Below are 5,644 nucleotides of genomic sequence, written 5' to 3'. Positions count from 1 at the left end.
GAGGCTGATGGCTTTCTCCTGGGCACGCTCCTGCTCAGGAGCAGCATGTCCTTTCCATGGTGTCGATTGTGGGGGTGGAGTGGACACCATGAGGCAGAGTATGCTATACTTGAGGGCAGAGAGCATCCAGGCCAGTGTCCTCTGGGCCTTCACACTGTATTGGGTCCACGTGCACTGGATCTGCACAGTGGGCCCCGCTGCCACCTTCCTCATCTCCTGACCCAACTCTGTTTCCCCCATGGTGACTGGAACTAACATCCTAGAAGGCAGTGGATGATGTTAGGTAGAATGTGGAGATTTGCAGATGTAAGCCCAGTGACCTTCTGAACAGGGGCTGTTTGGAGTTAGGAAAAGATCAGAGAAGCCATTAAAGAGTTTAAAGAGCCAGATACAAGCAGGCTGATGTCTCTTTGGGCCGCGTTACTCTGCTCTGATTCCTGTGTTGTTGTTTGCTCTGGTCAGTTTTCCATGTGTCAGCTCAGACGCTCCTGAAGCCTAGACTAGCTCCTACTTGCTTCTGCTCATATCTAGTCCTGATGCTCTGCTTCTGATAAGCAGAACTGCTCTTCATTCCTTGCAGCAGCAAATCCTGCTTAGTCTGGCTGAAATGGGCCAGCGGCCATTTTCTCACAGGCAGCTCCTGCTTCCTCTGCCGACTAGCCAGGGGCCATCTTGCTCAGTGGGTCCTTGCTTGGAGTTTAGTCTCTAAATCATGGACACTGGCTGGGTAGGAAAGACAGCAGGCAGCCGTGTGCCAGCCTAGATGCACTCCCTCACTATTCAGATACTCTTAATTTATTCCTTGTCTCACTCTCTATGTAAAAAAAAAAATTGTAATTTTCACTTATCCCCATGTATTGCTTTTGACTCCTGACCTGTAGTCACAAGTGCACGCAGGTGAGGACCCACCAACGTGGTCATCACTTTCCTCTGTAGTTACTGGGTTTCAAATCACTTGTAGTTTTGCATCATTTCTTCAGATTTGATTATGATATCATATTTAACAAATTTTAACTTAATTTTGGTAGATCATCAAAAGCTATGAAGCTCATGTTTCATTCAATAATTTGCTTGCTATCTTAAAATAAAATGATAATTTGTGCATTTTAGCCACAATGATTTCAATCTAGAAATCATTGACTTGTCATTAAATTTAGTACTAGAATGAATTCTGATGAGAAAGCTAGCTAAGGTTATTAAAGCAGAGGAAACCTATTATCTGACACATGCAAGAGATAAAATTGCATTCTATCTGGGAGCATACAGCTTATACAGCCTCACACAACACACAGTGATTTCCCCCACTGCTTACATGATATCAGATATGCTTCCTTCAAGCACAAAGATGTTTCTATAAGCACAATCTTATATCTAAGAGTTGGAAAGTTCTGGGTTTACTTGTTTATAAAAACCCAGGGCAGTGCTTGGGAGAGGCCAGGTCATTTCCTTTCAAGCAAACTTTTCCCTTTAGCAACTCCACCATCTGTCTTCCTTCTGAACATGATGATCTTCTAGTCTCTTGGGGCCTCTTTGGCACTTTGGATACTTGAAATGACACTATTCAGATATGTTTTAATTTATGCAGCACCTACAGAAAAACATGTTGGATGGAACTCTGTGCTTTTGATTGCTTATTCAGAAATGATATTGTAGTGACAGGAAGGGCACAGAGCAGGTTTCCTGGGATTGGAGCAGATGGGTAAAGGAGAGTCCTGGAGCCCTTGGTGGCTTTTTCAGGATTTCACGAGTTACATGGCAGGCAGGGGTGCTGGGAGGCCGGGAAGCTGGCAGGCATCCCAGCCCCCCCCGGCAAATCTTCACTTTTTCTGGGCTCTCCTGCGTTCCCTCGTGGCCTCTGCTTCACTGCTGGTTTTCTTCCCATCTTTCTTTCACTCTAGCTCTGCTGGCATCTCCGTGAGGCAGCCCTTATAAGCCCAGTCTCTCAGCCAGGTATGCCCATCTATGCATGCCCATACCCTAGTCCAGGTGTCCGCCATCAGGAATGCATTTAATCTAATGGCAGGAGAGCGAGAAAACTTTATACTTTACTTACAGATATACATAAAAGAAGCCTGTGTAGGGAGTATGGGGAAAATGGCATTAAAACAGCCTTTTTTCCCACCTTCCTGTCTCTAGCCTCTACAACGAGCACCTGTGACTTTGCTTTCATTCCACATTTCACTGATCATACATGATATCGTGTTGGTGCAAGAGGCACTCGGGAGCATGAGCACCAGCCTCTGTAAATACAGACACACAGGTCAAGAAGCAGGAGAGCATGAGCAAGGGGTGCACATGCTCATGAGAAGGGATGCCCAGGCTCAGGGATTAATTCCAGGAGAGACTGAGTTTGGCAACATGAGATGAGGTGAATTTCCTCTGGATGGCCAGATAGAGTTGAAGAAGCAAAATGTTTTGCATTTTTAAAATTTTTTTATTTAAATATTTTATTTTATATAATTCTTACATCTTTTTTCATCTTTGCACAATGCATGCATTTTCATTTTGGTTATATTCCCCATGCAAACATAGAGCTTCCATATGATCCAGCAATTCCACTCCTAGGTATTTACCCAAATGTCACAGAAAAGTAAATCCAAAGGGCACCTGCACCACTATGTTTATAGGTTTTGCATTTTAAAAGGTATTTTATCTCTATTAGCCTCAAATTGTGAATACTCATGTAGAAAAATGAACATGGCATTGCAAAAGTGCTCTAATGATTATAGAAGATGAGCTATCGCCAGCACATTGCCTACCATGGAATGATTTTCTATTTGTGTCTGATACATATATTTCATTTTAGGTCACATCTCCACGGTAATAAACTCCCTTTCTGCAGGAAGGGAGGCTCAGTAATGGGCATCTAGATGTTGGGACTCTGTGGTGCCCATATTGGGAAGGATGTGGGTGGGCACAGACCTGAAGTTGATTTTTGTGTAGGTTATGGTGGTGGTTTTAATGTTGTGGTCCCAGCTGGCACAGTAGTAGATGGCCTCATCTTCATTATCTACGTAAATAATTTTCAAAATTGAAGTGGAAGTGCGTGAGTCTTTGCTGGCTTCGAGTTTGATATTATCACCTATTTTCCGCTGAGCAGGTTCCGTTGTTGATTTGATATACATTAGATGTTCTATATTCTGGTCAGGTTTCTGTTGGTACCAGTGTATATAATCACTGTTAAAGTAACGAGAAGACACCTTACAAGATATGTAGGCAATCTGATTTCTTCTCCTGGAAAGTGATATTTTAGGTTGCTCCAAATTTAACTGACAAACACCAACTGCAAACAAAGAAGTGAACAAATGATATTCAGCTAAAGAATTTTCTGTGTCTCCATGAGTGAAAAGACAATGTCCCCAAATATTCATGGAACAGATTTGTGCCTCCTCAGCTACATATGGTCTATCATTTTTTTTTTTTTTGAGCTAAATGCAGTGGTTAGTAATCACATGACAGACAACATGGTTCACAGTGTCTAAAATATTTGTTATCTGATCCTCTACAGAAAAATTATCATAGCTGCTGTGCAAATGGGATAAAGGAATGAGTGGATAACTACAACTGACTTTCAAGAAATGATAGAACATATTGACAAATCTGGCTACATGAGGATGAAAACAAAGCTTGCATGTCAGTCTCCCATAGACTGTGGAAAACTCACATGCCCAGAGGGAAGAGAAGATGACAGCTTCCAGAAGAGGCATCATGTTGGCTGGCTGACTCCCAGGGAGAAGTTGAGAAACTGAGGTCCCTGTTAGCAAGAAAACTAAAGGCAGTGGGAGGAGGGTTGGGCTGGTTCTGGTGTCTCACAGGAAATGGAGACTGATAGGTTGCTGAGGTTGTTCATGATCTGCTACAGACATGAATATCTCTGAGACTTCCTGAGCTCCATGGTGCTGACAGATCTAATAAGAGTGCTCAAAATCTGCCAATAATCCGATGGATGAAATCATATTTCCTGAGATAGGAGAGGGGTTTGACTTATATGCATTTACCCATTCCCCCTGAAATTCTACATTGTGAGATTTTGATCCAACCTCCAGAAATCGTACCTGCTGTGCTCAATCTCTTGTTGATCTTTCTGCAATGTACCAGTGATTTATTTAGGGCTGAGTATGAAAACATTTTTTTTCCTGTATTACAAGAGAACAAATTCAGAAACTGCAATATCTCATCAATATTTTTTAATGTGCCACATGCACATACTCTGGGCTATTTTTATTTTTAATTAGGAGATATTACCACACAGATTATGACTGAGAGAAATCAAATTTCACTTAAAACCTGAGAGCCTCCAAGAGTGGAAAAGACCTCAGTTGCTGGAGGTTTATGAGGAAGAGCAAACAATGAATAAAGCTTCTCCTCATGCAGAACCTTGGAGAGTCCCTTAACCTTTATCTCACATGCAGGGGTAGGTACTGTCAAAGCCTTGTGTATTTGATATGACTGATAAGCGTTAAAATTCATATGGCATCTAATACCCACTGAGGACGAGGCTGTTGTCAGGCATTGTTACAGAAGTTTTCTTTTATTGTTTTATTTAATTCTCTCAACGGTCGTGTGATATTACTATTACCATTAAATAAGCAAGTACAATGAAAGAGACAATATTCATTCAAAAACATAGTACTGAAAATTATGAGAACTCAAATAAATAACTGTTGCACTTAGAGAATGAATAAAATGAGGTATTAAAAAGGAAAGTCTCCCATCATTTACTTTTATTTTGAATTATCTCCACATACTAATAAATTTAGAGTTACTTGGTATTTTATATATAAGTATACATTGCTTACGTGGGGTCTACGTGTTTGACTTTATTATCTATTATTTTATATAACTTATTGTGAGCAATATTACAGGTTTTTAAATAATCTAATTAAATTTTATTTTATTGACCAAAGAAAATTAAAAACTGTTTTATGCCACTGAACCCTATTTGACATCAGAGTTTTCAAGATCCTTGGACCTCAATTACACATGTGTTGCTCGCATATCTATGTTTTCATACCTTCTAGGGAGATTAGGAGTTTTGCAGTATGATGTCACATGAGGGTAATGCAGAAAAAACTCACATATTAAAACTGATGTATCATGTGTCTTCAGCAATATTATTAATTTGTAATACTATTATTATCAGAAAGAGAAAATTACTTCATTAAATATATTTGCAATAGAACTATACTATCTTATAGGAAAATATGTAAAGTTGATCAAAGTACATGGAAGAACAAAATATCTATTTTTTTAGTAATAATCATCCTTAAAATTTTAGAGAATCACTTCCTCCTTTTTTATTCTTCTATCAATGTAGCAATTTATATTTTAAAAGGTTTTCATATACTCACTAGTTTTTCTATATATTATGAATATTTTGTAGAACTGGGGAAATAGTGGGAGTAGGTGGATTTGGAGGGAGGAAGGGTGGGATCCAACGGGGACAATGTGGAGGATGATTTGGGCGTGTGTAGTAGGTGTTGTGTGAAATATACTCACCTGGCAGGGGAGATACCATAATTATGAAAATATACACTTGTAGAGGCTGAGTTAAACTTGTAGCTCCTAAAGCAGATATAATGACATACACACATTGCTTCAATCAACATAATTGGCAAAAAAAAATCTATTGTTCATAAATAGT

The 5,644-nt window shown here is 39.8% G+C and overlaps 1 gene segment (V, D, J or C); it reads right to left on the bottom strand.

Annotated features, from left to right (window-relative positions):
• Window positions 1-2,852: 2,852 nt before the first annotated feature.
• Window positions 2,853-3,710, bottom strand: LOC311168857 (putative non-functional T cell receptor gamma variable 10). The segment is given in 2 exons: window positions 3,665-3,710; window positions 2,853-3,283 (listed from the first exon to the last, which is right to left on the bottom strand).
• Between the last annotated feature and the right edge of the window lie 1,934 nt (window positions 3,711-5,644).

Source organism: Talpa europaea, assembly GCF_964194135.1.
Source record: "Talpa europaea genome assembly, chromosome: 3".
Taxonomy (NCBI): Eukaryota; Metazoa; Chordata; class Mammalia; order Eulipotyphla; family Talpidae; genus Talpa; species Talpa europaea.
This window is presented reverse-complemented; position numbering and strand designations above follow the sequence as displayed.